A 21,880-nucleotide genomic window follows, 5' to 3' on the forward strand; every position below is an offset into this window, starting at 1 on the left:
AAACCAAATGAAAGCTACACCACACATTTAATTAAACTAAGATTATTTGCTACCACACAAAACCCATTAATTGCACCTAATTTTTTCCACTCAACCATACCTAACATTGTTTCTACCTAACATTGATTCTCAACAGGGGATCTTGAGATCTATTCAAATTTAATGCATTTGATTCGGTAAGCCAAGTTAGAACTTGGGATACAGATGCATGGATGGCCTAGCGCTAGCTAAATTTGACATCAGATGAATGAAGTCGAAATATTGTACATCTTACTAAGTGATACATTTATTTTATTTATATCAGGTGAGACTGCAAATTCAATTCAACCACCAGAAAGGAGGTGTGGCTCCCAAGACCAACACAAATTGTGCAATGAGAAGACATGTTTTTCATGTAATAGTATAAGAGAAGAAAATTCATAAACAGTCAGAGAGACGATTTTGGTGAGAAAAATTGATTGTTGTAATAAGTCAAAGACAATAAACTACATACATCTGTTTACCGAAATTTAATTCAACTTGTTGCAGATACCTTGTAGAACAGCAATGAGAGGGAGCTTTCCACTCAACGGCACATATTTTCAAGTTAATGAGGTAAGTCTTATTGAAACTAATCTCCTTGAAGTTTATCTACAGAGCACAGTCTGGACAAAATTAAAAGTGGTCCAGAATCCTGTACTCCACTTCTGTAAGCCAGAATGTTAAAGCCATTACTTCCAGATTTATAAACAAAGTTCTATCATGATGCAGATGTTCGCGGATCATGAGTCTAGTCACAACCCAATAGATGTTCCAAGGGGGTGGATATGGAATTTGCCAAGACGGACCGTATACTTTGGAACTTCTGTATCGACAATATTCAGAGGTAAGTGATATTAAGATACCAGCGTTGCGATTTTCACATCCCATTTAGAGATGTATACTTACAACGAAAATAATTATGTCCACCAGGTCTATCAACAGAGGGAATTCAATACTGCTTTTGGAGAGGTATGTGATACTAACTTCAGTTCTTCATAATACTTTGCGATAACTATCATAAGTTATCTTCTCAGGACTAGTTATATAACAAAGGTATACTTACCATGGTTTAAGAAAAAGAAAATGTAAATGATAAACTTTGAACTAATTTGTAATTTTTGATGCAAAAGACAAATCATTGATAGTGCAATTATATGTAATTAGCCAGAGGGTCATTAAGATATTTGACTGATGATTTCTCGAGTCCTGAGTGTCTTCAAAAGAAGGGGAAATAAGAGGGAAAGAAATCTGACGAAATTTTGGTGCGACTGTTGAAAACATTGTATTAAAAACCGGTGTATGTAATTTAGCTGTACAAAGTGACAAACAAATTTACTTATTGACTGATTGATTTATATGCAGGATATGTGTGTGTGAGAGGATTTGAAAGAAAAACAAGAGCACCACGACCCTTAATGCCCATATTGCATTTTCCTGCAAGTAAGTTGACCAGGACAAAAAATGAAGGGAAGAAACAGCATTGATCATGGTGCAAAGAAGATTTTCATCACACGACTGACTGTGAGAAGAACAATGACTAACAAATTCTATTGCATTCAATTATTTTTCCTCTAGATGAGCGTTGACTATATGACAGGCAGGCAGCTGATAGCAAAGTATCATGCACAATATGTGAGATCTCATGATCAGTTGATTGTAGCCTGTATGTACATTACTATTTTTCAATAAATGCCCAAAAAAGAGCAATCCTTCCGAAAAATGTCGCATTGTCACTACCCAAAAGAAGAAGATTTCTTCGGCGGTCAATAAACAAAAAGAAAAATTACATGTATGGATGCGTGAATACAGAATATACATTAGATGAAGTGATACAAAGCGGAAAAGGCAAAAGACTGAGGTAAACGAATTATCACAAGTACAGCCGGCCTATACTTAAACAAGAATGCCGTGTCGTCCAGCGGAGCCTAGAAGAAGCTGACATGGCCAGACAGCTGACTCCTTTTCAATAGAAAGGAATAGCCAAACCAAACCAACTAGTAGGTCAATCTCAGAAATCTTATCCGCCAGCAAACCGGAGACGCAATGCAGAATTCAGAAACATATTTTAATCCCTAATGCCAGTCATTTCCACATTCTTCTTCTTAAGTCTTTTCCCACTATATGGGGTCGGTTGTGGGGGGATGCAACATGAGGACTTCCCAAGAGGTCACCAATTCTAGTACTACTCTCACCCAAAGCTCGCTTAACTTTGGAGTTCAGATGCGATCCGGTGAATGTGAGTTGGTATGATCGCATCTTAAGGATTCAACGTAAGATAGGAGTGCCGGTCGACTACCTGACGCCCTCCTCCTCCTCCTTTATCTGGGCTTGGAACCGGCAATGTAAGATAAACTTACACAGATGGAGTTCCAGCCATTTCCACATTGCAGAAGAAAGTGTACTCTCAGTCGAAATATTCGACATGCTAACAATCTTTTGCTTGTATTTTAAATCCTAGATATCTGAGGTCGTCAAGGGTATGAACAAAGTTACAGGTCATATTCAAATCATACAGAAACTCGACTGTTAAAAAGATCTGAAAACATTTAGAACAATTTCTACACAAAAGAAACAAGAAGGCTTCGATTCATTTAACAACCAACGTTTTAAATGAAGTTAGCTGCAACTATACTAATATTTCGACGATAGGCAGCCACAACGTTGTAAATGACATTTACCTGCAATTGTAGAATGATGATGATGAAGAAATCCTCTCAAGCTTCTATTACTACATTATTTTAAAGCTGATACCACTCACAGTACTTCCGTTGAGCTAATATACCTCAAATAAAAACCTGCCTCCAAGACATTAACTTAAAATGGCATCAAGAATAATAAATGCAATTACTTTAGTCTAAAGTAGGAGGGGAAATCGCACTATTCATATGAACAGTATTTTGGACCACATTTCAGTTTATTTACGAAGCTGCCACTATCTCTCGCTGCCGCTGATCTTGATGCCGCGTGTTGATGATCGTGGAAAGGCAGGGTGCGATCATCACTTTACCATTCTCTTCCTCCCCTCTTTCTCCCTCAGATCCCATTCTCTTCATCATTCTCTTTCTCTCTCCCTCAGTTTCAATCTGCTCACCTAAAATCCCCAGATCGAACATCATCCATCTCAAATAAAAAAACCTTCCCCCTTTAAAACCTATAGAATCAGCACTCATGGAATAATCATGGATTTTGTTTAGGTAATTTGATTTTTTCCTCTTCTGTAATTTGTTTTTGTTAGTTTATTGTTCCTGAATTTTAATTTTTCTGTTTTCTGACTTGGAAGAGTCGACCTTCAGGTGATAAAATCATGATGTGACCATCACATCTCAAAACAATGAAATCGCACAGGGCTTTGTTGATTTCTGTCAACTCCGACCACGACCAGTGTCGGGTAAGCTATCGACTACCCCCTCTTCATCTTCTTTTTCTTTTTCTGCTTCTCCATGCGCATTCCAGTTTGACTGTTTGTGTTTTGGATGCATCTTGATTTCCTTAGTATGTTTAGACGGTTCGGATGCGCCTAATAAACCAACCTAATTTGCCTCGCGCGTTTAGTCATCTCCTTCCTTCGTCTATAACCTCACGCAGAGACAGAGTTCCCCCAAAACCCTAAACGCCCAAAGGTAATTTTGTTTAATTTTTCAATTAGTTTTAATTATCTGGCGAATCCCTAGCATAAATTCATTCTTTTTCTACTCTAAATGCGTATAATTTTTTGTTTTAATTTTTTGCAGTATTGATCACAAAGCTACGAAGCTGAAATTGCAAACGTTATCCATGGCTCGCTTCAAAAATGTAAGCTTAAAATTTTTAGGTTCTGTTTGGTTGTTTAGAAAACTGAATCAAAGTGGGTTTCTTTTTTTGTTAATTTTCTCGAAAACGTAGTTGATTGTTGTGTTTCTGAAAATTTGAAAACAGAAGAAAAAGGTGTTTGTGAAGTCGGTTTCGACGAAATGATGTTTGATATGGTTAAACATATATAATCAAGATTTTGATCTCTGTGTGATTTGGCAATACTACTTTTCACCTAATATTCCTCTCTTTCTCTCTCATGAAGTCGCTGATTGCATTAAAAAAAAGGTTCCCAGTTAATCAAGTATAGCCGGAAAGGGAAGCCAAAACTTTGTCCATTCAGAATTTCTACTATGAGTAATTTCCTTTACATTAGGATATTGGATTCATTTCATAGTAATAAGTTTTTTATCTTACATCTCCTTCCAGCTGCGTATCTCCACGATCATTACTAGATATCTTAACCGCTTGAATGGCTTCATTTTTCGTATCTTTAACAGGATGAAACCACACTAATCTGGTTTAGGGATTTAGGGTTTTTGAGTTAGTTTTTGTGAAGGTCATTTTTTTATTTTAGGCACACTATAATCGATTACGGGTTTTGGGATCCTAAACACTTTGAAATGGTTTCCAGAAAAGACATCTTTCTAAAGGCGAGTAGTGACACTGTAAATTTCCTCAACCAATCTTCACTGGAATTTTCTCCGTCATCCTATATATTGCAGCATTAACACATTTGATAACAAATTTTCAGTTTCTGGCCACTTAAATTATCCATGGTCTTTATCATAGCTGAAAATTGGAAAGTGCCTGAAATTATTAGTTATTAAACTCTTCCTTTTTGTTTGAAATGCAGGTGGTGTTGGACAAATGGGATAAAAGAAATGGTTGTTGACTGGAAAGTTATCTGAAAATAATGGAAAGAAAATTTTCTGCATCGTTATTCTTTAATTGTATGATAATGTTTTCAATGTTTTAGATTACATTGATCTGTATTATTTTAAAGAATATATAAAGATTAGTTTATAGGTGTATGCACTTAATATTGGATATATGGTATTTTTCAGGTTATTTGACATACAATTGCATATAATCTCAATTTTCTCCTGCAGATTTTATCTGAGCTTCGGAATCGTTGAAAAATTTGTCTAAATAATAAATTAATTGAAATGGTTATTAGTAATGAATGAGGTATTTACTGTGTTTTTTTGGTGTGTACAGAGCATTTTTTGGTGTGTACAGAGCCAATGGTATGTTGCTAACGAAGGCAAAAACAAGATGCAGTTTGCTGCATATAGAAAACGGAGGTTAGTTTGATTCCAACTCCTTTTTTCAGTTTATTTGAATAGAAAATTGGTAAGTTCGAGTCCAATTTGATTATTTCTTGCTTTTCTGCTGCCTGTCTGCTCTCCCCCTTTCTTGCTGCCGTCCATTGCTGTAAAAAAAAAAAAAAAAAAAAAAAAAAAAAACCATTTGCCAAACCCACCAAAGCCACAAGAAAAGACAAGTAGAATTTTATATTCTCTGCCCACTTTTATTCATGATTGCTGTTGGCTTCCATTTTTTAGAAAGGAAAAGTCCCGCTCTTCTTGGACAGTACCATCTTTCTCAAAACATGGATTCGGAAAGACATCTGACAGAATTTATTTTGAGTCTAAATTATTAAATTAGGAGAGCTAAGAAGATATTAATAACTCTGATTTTCTCTTTTGGCTACCACCTTGCTCTCCATTTCTCTTTTTCCTCCTGCTCTGCTACTTTTTCAGTGTTACAACCTCTATGCAAAAAACACATTGTATGTGTTTTGCATGTTTTTGTTCATGCTTCTATTCTTTGTTTACATTGTGGTGACTCTGAATGGAATTCTCAGTTATCTATTCCTCTACAATACATGATACATCTTATTTTTGTTCATTGACAGATGACGCCACATGCTTGAGATTTTTATGCCATCACTCTGTTGGTTCTTTTGTGATTGTTATTATTTGTTTTAAAATGTGTATGCTGTGTGTGCACAGATTAGAGCAGAGATCTATGATTTAAATTCAAAATAATCCTCACATCAAACTTAGTTAAGTTCAATGTTGTTTTTTGAAACCTTGTATGCTGTTACCAATAACGTTAAGTTTAAATCATTTTATCATAACATTATGTATTTAAATTTAACTAATAATGTTAAGTAATAAAACGACGTAACAAAACAACATTCATTGAGACACGCCAAAAACAAGAATCTTCATTAACGTTATTAATAAACCAATCAATATTTCATAATTTTTTGCATGTAAGTGTACTAATATCGATCCAAAGCCGCATGGCCTACCTGTGTGGTCAAATCTTTTGATATAACAATCACTCGACGTTTTCAATGTACATAGCATTAATCTTTAGTACATTAATTCAAATAAAATTGTGGCTCAAGGGAACAGTTAATGATCCACATGGCATCAAAGTATCTTACTCAATTGTATATTACACATGTGTATTGCATTATGTGTGTGCGAATACCTTTTTTCACCGTCAATCTATATTAGTTTTGAATTCTGAGTTGATTTAACTAACAGGTTTCTTTTTATTTCAGATTAATTTGGTTCTCGCTAAATGAATCAAAGATCATAAGACTAGAACCAATGGTTTCCAAAAAAGGTTGGTTCTTGAATATTTTCATTTATGCTTTTTGACACACCCCGACCGAGATCAGGGCGTGCTGGCCGCCACGCGGAGGTGACGTAACCATGTGCACGGTGCGGAATCTAATGAAATAGGAATATAAATAGTACGAATAATTAAAAACTAGCATACATAAGGTGATGAAACAAGTGCTAGCATAAGTGAGACGCTAAGTTCAGAGCAATTAGTCTACAGCAGTCCAAAGAAAATGATACGACAATAGTACACCCGAAGGTGACCCTACACTGGTGAGTATCTGTCAGAAATGCCGGGAAGCCCTCTGGGAAACCACCGAACCTGCTAAGCAACTAAAACCTGGAGGGGCGCAAAACAAAAGCGTGAGTGGGCAAAAACAAAGCTTTTCGAAAACCATTTAGTAAAATACATTCTAACCCCTCGCCGTAAAACCTGTATACTTCCCAGAAAATAAACATATGTACGTATGTATAGATATGCCAATCATGCTCAAGAATATGCCATGTCAAAGCCTCATAAAGAAATGCAAGTGCTTAGGTACAAAACCATAACGATAACATGTAATCTGGCAGCCGGAGTCACCTAACGTGACCTGTACGGCTGCATATAGAGCTCAAATCTCAAACTAAATAACTGAACCTACCCACGAGTCGGAACCACCTAAAGTGGTCTGTACGACAGGCCTGGGTGTAACATATATATACGCTCTAGTGCTACGATCACGTGAAGGCTGTGCGAATAATCGCGGGTCACCTACGAGTCGGAACCACCTAATGTGGTCTGTACGACAGGACTGTGCACCTAACTTGGATCCAAGCTGAGCGTGTGGTGCGGGAGGTGAACATCACGTGAAGGACTGTGCCCTACTCTGGGCGGGAGCACTAACACCGGGGGTGCAGGTTATGAGCTCTCTAAACATCTCAAACTACTACTGAATATAAACATAAATACCACTTACCTGGCACTTACCTGTGCGTCCACAGCACCAAATATGCATATGTATATGTATGTCACTACTAATGCATGCAATGATGCATAAACAATAATAATATGGTGCATGGCATAAACAATTAACCCTTTCAAATGATTTCTGGGAAAATAAATGTATATAGGTATATACGGAAAAACAAAAGCCCACTCACTGGTATGTGGAAGGGTCGTAGCCCCCCCTGCCTCGAGTGAGCACGCTCGTCCTCAGGATACGTATCACCTATATGCGAAATAACTATAAAAACGTTAATTTTAAAGCACATAACCAACTTCTCGTAATAACTTCTCATACATTGCTCAATTTGGACAATTGAATATACCAACGTGCTCTACACAACCTCAGGATCACACCCATAATTTTAGAAAAATTTTCCACCGCCGCACGCGCCCCCACGCGCCGGTCACGCGCAGGCACGTGCCTGGCACGCTGACGGCGTCAACTGACGCCGTAAGGAATATTCCATTAGTTCTAACGGATTCCGTTAACGGCGTCAGGAATATTCCGTCTCCTTCTCCGGCGCCGGCGACGGCGCCGGAAAATTGGAAAAACTTTAAACCTTGATTTCTCTCTCGTTTTTCTTCCATTTTTCACGATTTTTGTACCAAAATGACGCCTAGAACTAGGAGAACATAAATATACAACTTTCAAGGGCTAAAAATCATGGAATCTCACCTGTCACCAAACTTCAAATCCGGCCAACTTCGAAAACGACGATTCCGACGTCCAAATTCTTCAAACGAAGTACTCCGAGACTCCTTGGGACACCACCAAGCTACCTACGAGCTTCAAATTTCCTAAAACGTTAAAAACTACGTTTGCATGAATAGTACTCCAAACGGACCTCGTGAAATCGACGTGAAATCGACCGAGTTCTCACCTGAAAATGGCACGAATGTACTCCTCTCAGCCCCACGAGCTCAAATGTGGCCTTGGTTCCCTCGATCTGTGGGTGGTTAGTATGTTTGTGTGTGTGTCCGTACGAGTTCGAAGAGAAAGGGAAGAAATGGGAACACGGGAGAGAGACAGGGAAAGGGACAGAGAGACAGTGAGGGTGTGTGTGTGTGTGGCCCAACACATGCCAACACCACACAAAACAACCAATAAACATAACGAAAACGAACTAGGGGCAAAGTAGTCATTTCACATGTACGTTTTGATAGTTTCGGGACGGGATGTCACACTTTTTCAGTTCTTTGAATGGACTTCCTATAATCCAAAATGAGCTATTGAACAACTCTTTTGCTACATTGTGTTTGCAAATCAATATTTAGGCTAATAATTGAAGGATGATTCTTTTTTGTTGAAAAATGTAATCTGGATTCTTAAACTGTGGCGGTTAATGTGGTTTTTAGGTGAATTTTTCGGGTGGGGGAGAAGGGGTGGGTGGGGGCTTTAAATTGTTATTCTCAATTGGTATATAAATATGTGCAAATCATGGATATCATGGAAGAATTCAAATGTTTTTTCTGCATTAGGTTGGAGAGCATGATCATTTTCTGTTTACACATCACAAAGTTTGTTTTGAGTACTTCTCATGCCATTGAGGCACAAATGTTCTTCCTGCATTAGTTAATGTTTTTTATATCAAAATTTAATAAATTCAATTTTCCTTTGTATCCAAATATGTATTAAAGTAATTGTGATTGAAGTTTGTTTATGTCTGCTTTCCAAGATTTATTTTTTGTTTACATGTCGTACTCCGTTTATGAATGGTTTTTGGTTAACTGAAAGAATGCTTTTCATTCTTGGTTTTCAGGACTTTATCTACCGTTTACAAGTCAACCCCATAATACCAAAGTACAAGAGAAGCAAAGATTTGAGGTGATTTTTGCTCTAACTTATTTAGATTTTATATTCTGGGTTAATTATCAGCAGGATTCTGTTGCTAGATTTAGAATTGTAATTTGGTACCACTGCTGCCACCTGCCGCTTCAGTTTTCACATCCAAATGCCACAAAATGCTAATTTTAAATTCTAGGTTATGGGTAAGCATTATTATTTGGAGGCACAAATTATTTTCAGTCGCTAAACCAAGTTCTAAATCTTTTTTTGTGTAGTTTACATTAGGCTATCCAAGCCCTATTTTAAATGTATGATTGGTTTGCGTGAAATGAATGAAAATGAGAGTCAGAATACCCTGTGAGATGACTGATTCCAGAAACCATTTTAAATAAAACATATCAAAAGTATTGAACGGAGAGCTAAAAGATTATTTGGATGGAAAACAGATTTCACTTTGTTTTCTTTACTCAAAGTGCTTTTATTTAATCCGGTTCTGTTTCGGTTGCGTAGTTCGTGGTAGGCAGCGACTAAGAATTGTTTCCTAAGAAATCTATTGAGCTAAGTTCTTTTGGTGGGAAATTAGGGTTGCTGATGTTAGCAATGGATTGAGTCTTTCTATTTGGTATGATTATATCTCTGAACAAGCATTAATAAATAGAACGATTTTGATCAATAATTTTATTCGGTCAAGATTCAAACTCCCATTGTAGAGCAAACTATAACTCAAACTCCCATTGCAGAACAAACTAGAAGTCAAACTCCCATTCCAGATCAAACTATGAGTCACACCCCCATTTCAGAGCAAACTGGGAACGAGGAGAAGCAATAGGGCATGGCTATTTCCGGGGCATCGGTCGTTTTGAGATTCTGGTGTAATTAGGTTTGAACATTCTGCTCCTCTGCTTCTTGATTTATATATATCTCGAATTTCTCTCAATTGCTAATGGATTTATCTTCTTGGGAAATTTCAGAAAGTCGGGTCGTGTGAGGAAGAAGCTGGTTTGTTGCCATTTTTAGGTATATAATTATGTGCCCTGATAGCATATTCAAAGCCTATTTAGTTATATGGGTTTTCTTATTTATCTTTCTAAAGCTTTTGTGCCTAGATTTTAAATATGTGATTGATAATTAGGGGATGAATCTGGTTTGGATAAGGGTGAGTTAGTCGAAACCTAGTGCAACAAGGAGTCTTAAGGCTAAGGACGCTGAGAATTAGGGGACGAATCTGGTTTCTTAAAGAGCTTGGTTCGAAGTCCTATTGGAGTTAGGATTGGTCGAGATCTAATCAGATTGGATTGAGGAGTTCAAATTCGAGTATGATTTTAGCTTGATCATGAGGGGGTTTGCTATTATAAATAGAGAAGGGAGTGCATCATTCAAGGCTTTCCAATTCAACATACAAATTGCCCTACGCAAAACTTCTCAACAACCCTGAGATTTTCTCCTCTCCCTCTTTCTTCCCACCAACACATCTTCAATTTGGATAAACAGCACTGTGAAGGCAACTAGCCACATCTTCAATTTGGATAAACAGCACTGGAACTGTAGAATTCGCCGATCAAGGAACACCTTTAGTTTGGATAGGCAGCACTACTTCGAGGTCGACTGGTTATTTATCCAAGTCTAGGTCAACAAGGATTTTCCAATCCTTGTTGGGAGAGGTCATCTTATCAGCCTTTTAGTGAAGTGAGGTGTTACAATTCATTAGGTTCGGCATTTCGACGGCCGAACCACATTTACCATCAAGACATATATCTCTTCAAGCTTTAGAACCCGAAGATCAAGACATGTTCCTTCCTCGATCGCAGTCGCAAGATCGAGAAGTTAGCAGCACGCCTAATGCAATATCAACACATTTTACTCCCCGGCCGAGTTCGGCTGACGAGTTGGCATGCCCCACACATAACTGAAAGACGTAGTTAGCTTATTAGTTACTCGACCTGCGCGCCACGTAGGTTCATTAATTTTTATGGTCGACAGGTACTTATATTCCCAAAACCAAAAATTGGAATCTATGTTTGTGGGGTCGTCCCACTCAAATTCTTCAGGTTCTTCATGTGTTTCTCAATATCCACGAAGTTGGAGTGGCTTTCTGCTTGAGCGGCCGCTTGGTTCTTCTGCGATTTGCCGGTAGAAGCTTTGATTTTTATCAAGGTTTCCTAAATTTGATCCATGAATGGCATGTGTTTGTTGACAGGATCTTTACTGTTCTCAGGTGCGACTATCATTTCCTGTGGTTCATTACTCGATCTGGATGTGGACGCGTTAGGCAACGGATTATCCACTTTTGGAATAACGGATGCATCAGAATGTGGTTTGTCTCCACCAACGGGGTTAACATTAGCATTAATTGAGCTTTCTTCAACATACATGCTTGTAGTAAAGTGATCTGGTTAAGCAGAAAAAGAGTTTACTCTCAATGAAAGAATCAATTGTTGGAATCAAATTGGCAATTATAGACTTCTTTGCCATAAAACATCGCTCATCTTCATCTTGGTCTAGTCAACATCAGACACACTTGCTGGTTTATTCTTAACACCTTCAGTAAGGTACTGTTTGGTACGCAGACGGGACAGAATGGAACGAAGGTTTCGTGTTATGTTTGGTACACACATGATGGAATAGGACGGTTGTTCCGTTTTGTTTTTGGTAAGCGCATGACGGAATATAACCAAAAGATTAAATGACTAATTTACCCTTGTTCCGTCTGTTATTTGGTACAAAGTTTATATGTGTGACGAGACGAGATAGTTTTTTTTTTTTTTTTTTTTTTTTTTTTAAACTTGGTCATATTTGAACACATATATGCTTATCTATGATATATTTTTTACACTAGCACATGACTGAAGATATGTTATGCCATGAATTCCATCTTGTTGACGTTAGGGTCATGGATAATTGCTTGAAGGTTACTAAGAATGTTGAACCATTTGATCTTTAAGTGAATAAACAATTCAAGGGGACTTGGATCCAAATTATATGCTTTTAATCCACATCATTCGAAATCAAATGCAAGCACAAATAACAAAACCCCAATATGGTATCAGAAATAAATAGCAATGGAAGCATCTCTTTAACTTGGGTTACTTAAGCTTATAAACTCTAAAATTGATGGGTTCAAGAAACAAATCCCGCAGTTAGTAGATGAAAATCTAAAACAAAAATCCTTCCAAAATGAAACCTGACACCAAGTGCACATCAAGCTTTCTATTTCTTCTATTCCTTCTCTGCCTCTGTTGCCTTCTTGAGCCTGGCACCAATTGGCATGTATTCATTCTCTCCACACAAAGTTTATCATATGCCTTGAATGATTTCAACTCATTGGTAACCTTCACAAGCTCAACTGTGGGCTTCTCACGTGCAATTGGAAGGCTACGAAAAAAGATTGAGATCGAACCTAGAGATGCAGCGGCTACGGGAGAAGATCAAGATCAAACCTGGAGATGCAGCTGCTATAGGAGAGGATGAGGAAGAAGGCTACGGGAAAAGGTATCGGCAAAGAACATGGAACGAAGATGATAGAATTTTACGGTTTGTTTTATAATTTGGATGGTGTAAATATTGAAAAAGATAAGGGGCATATTTATCTTAAAATGTTATAATTTTGTGTTCCACGGGGTTGGACTGAGTCGTTCCAGGGAGAGGTGGAAAGAAAATTCAGCCAAAACTCGTTCTATGGGACAGCGCGTCCCACTGCCTTTGGTGCACTAAACGTAGGATGAGCGCGTTCCGTTCCATCCCACGTACCAAACGGTACCTAAAGCATGTCCTCCATTCTTTATTTTCATGTAACCCAATTAAAACGGGCCGCATATCAGCCAAATCAAGCTTTGATACAACTTGTTGTGAATATCGCATTTAAGAATGAGAAAAAAAAACTCTAGAAATCGAAAACAAAATAAACTAAGATAAATCACACTAAGAATTAACGTGATTCACTTATATATACCTATGTTCACGGGGCAGCAATAACAATCTTTCACTATATCAATAATGAGTACAACAAATAATATTGCCAAGCTTCTAGGACTAAGACTTGATGAAAAACCACAAAGAATAAGAAAAAGATATACATTTTTTTATCTCTTTTATTTTCTCTCTCACATATTTTGCCTTTCTCTCACTCAACAATATCGCATTTAAGAATGAGAAAAAAAAAACTCTAGAAATTGAAAACAAAATAAACTAAGATAAATCACACCAAGAATTAACGTGATTCACTTATATGTACCTATGTTCACGGGGTAGCAATAACAATCTTTCACTATATCAATAATGAATACAACAAATAATCTTGCCAAGCTTCTAGGACTAAGACTTGATGAAAAACCACAAAGAATAAGAAAAAGATATACATTTTTTTATCTCTTTTATTTTCTCTCTCACACATTTTGCCTTTCTCTCACTTGAACTGTCATGCCCCAATCCTGACATACGTCTAGGATCGACACGTGACGTCACCAATTTCATGTATATCTAACATACCCCGTCTTCGGGATATGTGCAAAGCACAACTCACGATCCAACTGCGTAGTAATTTTTCGTATACTTTATGGCTGCATCTAACCTCGTTGTTAGATTGCCTACGTACCCTAAATAGGGATCAAGCCATTCGTAGTTCGTCATTCCCTACACTCGAACATTCATCACATAAACCACTATATCCCAACGTAGTACCACAATTCAAGCATGCAACATCTCAAGGAAAATTCAACGAAGCACAATAATATTCTCTAGTCATCTTGCCATTCACACACACATATACTTTCCAACAACATCAAGTTCCGACCGAAGCCTACATCTCTGAAGAATGGGATTTCAGACCACTCAACGAAATCAAACAACATCAAGTTCTAGACCACTCAACGAAACCAAAATACCAAATACGATTCTGGACCACTCAATGGAATCCAAACCAAGATACAATTCCAGACCACTCAACAGAATCGCAGAGTAAAAGGGATTTTGGACCTCTCAAAGGAATCCGAGTGGATACAATACCAGACCACTCACCAGAATCATGAAGATAATGCATATCGAACCACTAATGAAATCCAAGCTGGATACGATTCTGGACCACTCAACGGAATTGCGGATCACGAGGGATTCTGGACCACTTAACGGAATCCAGACGGAGTAAGGAACCGGACTACTCAACGGAACCCCAGTGGAAATCCAGTTCTGGATCACTTAACGGAACCGAGCAGAAGTCCAAGAAATATTGCAACGCTCAAAGAACAAGACATGATACAAGTACTCAAAATACAAAAGCTCAATGAAACAAGAAATGGAACAAAGCACAAGGTACACAATTAGAATGGCTCAACGAAACGAGAAATGAAATAATGTTACGATATGTGAAACAAGTCTCGAAGTAACAAACCCCATGACAATGGGTTCATGGTCCACTTTTAGCCCTCACATTTCATCACATCAGGCCAAACATGCCACACTCCACAACAAGTTCAATACACATGTCAATCACATAAAATAAACAAGCATATCATAATGTGATGCCATCAGTACGTAAATTGAGGTGCATGTCAATCGAGGAAGACACGTCATCATGCTGAGCCCAATAAGCTCTATGGAATCTCAGCAACACTCTAAGCTCAGCAACACACTAGAAGAACTCGGGCTAGTTGACTAAAAAGTCAATTGTCAATCAAGATCGAGGGTAGGGTCCATAACCCTAGAAATTTAAACCGGAAGATCCGCCTATAAGATTTTTGATCCGTAACTTTCCAAGAATCTCACTACTCTTCTAAAACAATGTACTAAAATTTCATCACGATCCATCGGTTGGATCTCCACCAATCACTAAGATTAAGTGGCGGTCAACGTTTGATTTTACAAACATAGCAATCCAATTCGAAAAGATTTGTACGTCTGATTCCTGATCCGTCAGTTTCTAATGTCCTCAAATATTATGTACTATAACGTATTAAAGTTGGGTGACAATCAAACAGTCAGATAGTTAAATCATAAAATGATCAAGTGGTGTAATATTTAATACTAGGTTCAAACTATTGAACCACATCAAACAGATACTAAAACCAAAATTAGAACACCGAATTTAACTTAAAAAGGCTGCATTGGCCCACTAGCTACACGCCGCCGCTGGTGGCGTTTTTCCACAAATGGAAACCCTAAATTTTGACCAACTCTAAAATTCACCAAACTTTTCAGAAATGTACAACTCAACGAGAGAAACATTTTTCATACCTGAGCCGAAGCCTAGTTTAGTCGGGAAGTGGCTAGAAAATCTCTCGAAGCGTCGGAAACCCCGAAAAGGGGTGAGCCTCGATCCGTCGAATTCGAAGTTCTGCCGCCCCCAAACTTGTTTGGGGTTTGTTCCTGGACTCAAGAGACACCTAAGGATGGTGGTGGTTGATGGAGAATGTTTCAGGAATGGTGGATTGAAGGTTAGGGTTTCACGGCACCCGTACGTATGTCCTTCGTGAAATCACAACAAAAACTTGTCGATTTTGGCTTTAATTAGATACTGGGATGACGTCAAGGTGTTTGGGGGGTGATGGGAGGTTGAAGAAAGCCATAAAAATCAACGAAAAACCTATTGGAACAGTCCTAGGAATCCGGGTCAATGTTCGGGTCGTCGGGTTTGTAAACGGGTCAAAGGGATCCGGTGCTCCTCTCTCCCTCTCCTTTCTTCCCTTTCTCTTCTTTCTGATTGGGTAGTTCCACACCTCATTTCTCTTATTTTCTTTCCATCTCAGCCACACACATGACTTTATCTCAGCTGTTCCTGATCCAATAAATCTTGAGCCTTCCAGATAAATAATTAAAGGACCATTTTGTCCTCAACTTCAATTGTTTATAACTCATTCGTTATAACTCCAAATTACAATTAGTTTGCGCTCACGCGTTCGTATTGACACGTACTATCCAAAAATGTAAAGAAATCTGGAAAATTATGAAGGGATCAAATACATCCTTGAAAATCCGCTTAATTCATTAAGGGCATTTTCGTCCCTTTACTTATCAAAAAATTTGTACGCCGCAAATATAAAAGCGTTGAAACTACAAATACGAATACAAAATATAGAATACATAATTTTAAATAGTGAAATCCGTGGACGGGATTTCACATCCTTCCCCCCTTAAAAAAATTCATCCTCAAAATTTCCATTGTCATCCCCACCTACTCAACATTGCAATCGAACTCCTAGAGTGGTATACAACTTATTGTTTTGATCCAATTCAAAAGTAGTACAATAGCCCTTTATATAGACATAATAAAGGTCTTCTTCCATAAATCCTAATTGAAATCTAGTTATGAATCATTCTTCAATTGAGAAATTAACTCCAATTGGGTAAACAAACTTCAATTGGGTAAACAATTCCAATTGGGAAAGCAACTCCAATTGGGTAACCAACTCTAATTGAGAAAACCACTCCAATTGAGAAATAACTTCAATTGAAAAAAAAAAACAAGTTAATCCTCTAAGACTCTATTCCTAATTGCCTTTAGGACAAATCATTATGGGCTGGAAAAATCCAACATACTTGAATGAAGATGAGCTAACGGAATACTTGGCGTAAAAATGAGCATAATGACATTCTAAGATTCATACAGCTGAGCTCACTTACTGAAATAAGGCTTTGTTATTATATATACTTGAACGATGAATTTTGTACTATAGCTTTACGTGAATATGATTAATTGATCCACCATCCGTATTTATTTTGAATACAAAAATCAAGAAATTGTTGGAACCTGTGAGGGACAATTGTCCCACATCAGCCATATATCTTCACATCATCACCTTTATAAGTGAGTCCACTCACTTATCATTTTAAAAGAATTGGAACAAAGTCGTAGACCTTGGGCCTAGGAGTTGGGTTGGATTTGGGTGTATGGGCTTAAACAGACAAATCACACAAGTATGACTTTTAAATTTATATTTTTACGTTTCAGGTTTTTCCGAAAAGATAAGACTAGGTTTTTTTGAAGGGATAAGATTGTTTACTGCAAAACAGTTACAACCCTTTTGAAGGGAAGCCATTATAAATATGGTTGTAGGATTAGAAACGAATAATTCAATTCCAACGTTCTTTTATTTTTCACAAAGAAACACAAATCATTTTGCAAAGAATTCAAGTTCGAGTGTAGGAATTTGAGTTAGATAGTTGTATCCTGCAAGATAGACGTCCAAAAACTACTGCACAGGTATGAGGGCATATTTTTATCTTAGGATATTGCTTATGCAAGCCTCTGTCTCTCTGGAAAACATGTCAATGATATTTGTTGTGATTTTATTTACAACTACATTTATTATTCATTTGTGATTTAAATATATAGTGATTTCTGTATACACTCTGTAATTATTTATATTTTATATAATCCGTATCTGATTGGTTCTAACAGAAATGTGTGGGAGCAGTAAGGGTAGTTGTGACGACCCGTCCCTAATTTTATGTTTTTACAAATTTCAAAAGCATTATTTTACGAAAATGCCCCATAGATGAGGGTATTGACTTTTGTTGACTAACATTTGGTGAGACATATGACTTATTCTTTTAGCGTATTTGCGTAGTATCCGATGATACGAACGGATAGACGCAAGAGGAAGTGAATTCGGAGCTACGGTTGAAGTCTTACGGAGTTACAAATTTGAAAACTACGTTTCTAAGGATTTCCATTTATTATTATATATTTTCATAAGTATTATTATATGAGTTTGAGGTTATTTTGTGAAAGAAAAAAAAAATATTTATATATATTTAGAAACTGTCGAATGGCAGGAAGAGAAAGGAAGGAGAGTTTCAGGAGGAAAAAGGAGGGAAGATGGTGGCGAATCAGGAGAGGAGAGAGGAAGAAGGATGGCCAATCGGGGGGGAGGGGGGGAGAACAAGAAGAGAAAGGAGAAGGGTGAGGAGCACCCAAATCGGACCCGTGCATCACACACTCGACCCGGTTTCGAACCGATGAAATTCCAGCTAACTTCCACCATTTTTCAGGAGATTTTCACCTATCCATCACTTGCAAACTACTTCCACAACCTCCCTTCTTCCAATTCTATCGAAAAACAAAGGAATTTGATTGTAGTTTGGTGAAGAAACACTCGTGGGTGCTGTGGGGAACTTTGCTCGAAATCCACCAATTGTGAAACTTTTTCCTCCAATTATCACTACCAAAACACTCCCCTAGAACCCAGGAACAAAGCCTAAGCAATGGTGGAGGCGTCAGAGCAAGTTTGGAGGTCGAATCAAATTACACCCAATTCTAGGGTTTCGGCAGTTCGTGGGTAATTTCAAGTGTTTTCTGGCCAAATTAGACTTGGCCACATGTATAAAGTTTACTCTTCTCATTAAGACCTACAATTATGTAAAATTTGGTAATTTTTGGAAATAGTTGGATTTTTCGGCGAGTCGGGGCGGCCGACCGCCACGCACGGCCGCGGGTGGCCAAGGGGCCGTCGATGTCATTCTTAGGCTAAATTAGATGCATTGACTTCAGTCTTGTTAATTGTATGAGATAGGTTGACGGTTGAAACCTAAATTCTCTACGTTACGTTATTTGGTAAAAGTGTGAATCGACTATCTGACCGTTGGATCGTCAGCAAACTTTAAAACATTGTAGTATGCAATATTTGAGGACCACAGAAACTTACGGATCAGGAATCTGACGTACGGATCTTCCCGAATTGGATTTGTAAATTCATAAAATAAAATGTTGACCGCCACTTGGTTTTAGCAATTGGCGGAGATCCGACCGTTGGATCGTAATGAAACATTAGGACGTTGTTCTAGGAACATAATGTGGATCCTTGCACGTAATGGATCACAAATCTGTGATGCAGATCTGACCGTTGGATCGTAATGAAACATTAGGACGTTGTTCTAGGAACATAATGTGGATCCTTGCAAGTAACGGATCGGAAATCCGTGATGCAGATCTTCCGGACTAAATTATGTAGGGATGTGTTTTATGTAAATTATGTATTCTATCGGTAAGAACTCTGAGACGTGATTTGATAATTGTTCCAGGCGACGTTGGTTTGTGATGCCTCGATATTAGTGCTAGGGAGTCGTAGCACGAACCTCAGGTGAGTGGGTCTTTTCCTTTCTATCGTATATATACACATGATTGATAATTCCATGAACGTTTTAAGTTGACTTATGCATATTACCTACATATAATTACTGTGAATGCTTTGAAGTACTACTGCGAACTACGAAAGGCTTGATCCCTATTTAGGGTACGTAGGCAGTCTAACGAGACGTTAGATGTAGCCATACAATAAATGAGACTAAATAATTGAGACAATAGCCTTGTTTGGGGAATTGAACAATGTGAGGGACATTGGTGGAAAATGTGAGATTTAACCTTATGTTTTAGTGGTTAAATGTTGGTCATAAATTAATGTGTGAAGAATCAATAAATTGAAGTAAGGAAACGTAAGTAATGATAGTTAATTAAACTAGCGTCTAGTTGGGCTTATCACCGATAATTATTCCCGAACATAATAGTTCAGGAGTACGGCGTTACAGCTTATGCATTTTATGCCATATTATGTATATGTATATACTTGAAAATGCTATGACATGGTTGAGTATTAGATGACATCATGTTATATCCATATGTATATTACCTGCACATTATATTTGTGAACGCTTTGAAGTGCAAAGGTGAACACAGGACACCCAGGTAAGTTCAGGTGAGTTTATGGTATTAGTTGAAATGATGGAGTTATGGCATGACTACATGTATGTTTTAGGCAACTCCGACCTTGTCGTACATGTTGCAATAATAGGCAACTCCGACACTGTCGTACAGGTTGCCCATGAGTGGTATATGTTATAATAGATGTAGTTAAGCCCATAAACTTGCACCCCGGTATTAGTGCTCCCGTTCGTGGCTAGGGCACAGTCCTTCATGTAAAGTTCACCTCCCACACCTTACGCTCACCTTGGATCCAAGGTAGGTGCACATTCCTATCGTACAGACCACAATAGGTGGTTCCGACTCGTAGGTGACCCGCGATTATTCGCACAGTCTTCACGTGATCGTAGCACTTGAGCGTACTTATTTACACCTAGTCCTGTCGTACAGACCACTAGAGGTGGTTCTGACTCGTGTGCAGAGATATGTGATAAGCTATGGGTTCAGCCGTATAGGCCACAAGAGGTGGATCCGACTGACATATTACTTGAATATTGGATGAGCTATAGGTTCAGTCGTATAGGTCACAATAGGTGAATCCGGCTGACATATTACTTCCATGGAATTATTTCACCTGGTTTACGTATTTCATTATGTTGAGATGTTGGGAATGGCATACATGTGGATTTTGCTATTCCGAGTATAGTTTTGATGTTGATATGTATTCTATTTTCTGAGAAATTATTCAAGTTTTACGGTGAAAGGTTATTAGTTTTGTTAAGTGTAATGGTTTTGAAGAGCTTGTTTTCGCCCACTCACATTTTATGTTTTGTGCCCTCCAGATTTTAGTAGCAAAGTTTCCGTATCGATGAGGATTCCTGACACTTCTCAGTACAGGTGGCTTCTTATGATGGTATAATCATTATTTCTATTTTGTTGTACTTTACTTATTTTCTGTATCATGTGTGAATGAGTCCATAACCGCTCATTGCACACTCGTTTAGTGAGGCACTTTTAGGTTTTAAATTATTCATAGTTTATGCATTATCACCCTTTATGGCTTCGTCACCTTTCAGGTGTCGCCCAACACAGCTTGATTGGGAGTTCTAGTGGACATTACAGGTCGGGATGTGTCAATAGTGTTAGGGGCATATGTACATTCTTACAGGACCTATAGAGGCAAAGGATTGGTAGCCATGGTGAAGTTATCCTCCTTTCAAAGTTTTTTATAGCAACTGATACGATAGTTTTCATTCCTAACTGATATTCTATGAGTGTTGAGTATCCCAAATCCATGATAAATGCTAAGAGAAAAACTTGGGTGGGATGACATGCATGGTATTCAGCAAATAATTATTACGTGTATATAGTTTCTGGGTGAAAATAGTGTGTTCAGAATTGAACCTCACAACGCATGTTATAGTTAAATAGATAAAACCACTAGATCTTTTCAACAATGGTAGTGCTCTAATCGTTAGATCCTAGAATTTAAATGCTTAAACAAGGATTGGAAATGAGTTAGAATTAGGCTATGTCTAGTACTCGATTCCCTAAGGTGAAGAAATTTAACTATGTTTGGTGAAGAAATTTAAGATTACTAAGGAATTTTAAAATGACGAAAATTAATTTTCAAGAATTTGTGAATTTTCTTGTTTGGTTAACTTAAAAGAACAATGGAATTGAATACAGAATTTGTTATTTTTAACCCCTGATCATAGAAATTGGGAAATGACACCTACTTACATGGAATTTAAACTTGGGAATTTGAGGTCCCAAATTCCAAGTTTTTTTTTTTTTTTTTTTTTTTTTTTCACGTGGAAATTCTAAATTTCTATGCTTATGAATTCAAACAAATGAATTGATACATATCAATTTATAAATTCTGACTTTTATTCAAATTCCACGTTTATTTCTCTCGTTCAAACATAATGTTAGTTTATGGTTCAATGATTACACGTTTGATGTTAATATTACATACATTTTACTCCAAGCCAAAAAGAACTAAAACTTCCGAGCTCCCTCGA

The 21,880-nt window shown here is 37.6% G+C and overlaps 1 long non-coding RNA gene and 2 pseudogenes across 1 annotated transcript; 2 read left to right on the forward strand and 1 right to left on the reverse strand.

Annotated features, from left to right (window-relative positions):
* Nucleotides 1–21,880, forward strand: part of LOC137746973 (DNA glycosylase/AP lyase ROS1-like) — a 60,571-nt pseudogene that overhangs the window by 17,144 nt on the left and 21,547 nt on the right.
* Nucleotides 2,160–2,279, reverse strand: LOC137749071 (5S ribosomal RNA; annotated as a pseudogene).
* LOC137746975 (uncharacterized) lies at nt 3,552–10,219 on the forward strand. Its single transcript, XR_011069912.1, has 7 exons — nt 3,552–3,641; nt 3,753–3,813; nt 4,667–4,763; nt 5,032–5,117; nt 6,392–6,456; nt 9,204–9,268; nt 9,970–10,219. It is a non-coding gene; the product is annotated as an uncharacterized lncRNA (long non-coding RNA).

This window comes from Pyrus communis, chromosome 10 (genome assembly GCF_963583255.1).
Source record: "Pyrus communis chromosome 10, drPyrComm1.1, whole genome shotgun sequence".
Classification (NCBI taxonomy): domain Eukaryota; kingdom Viridiplantae; phylum Streptophyta; class Magnoliopsida; order Rosales; family Rosaceae; genus Pyrus; species Pyrus communis.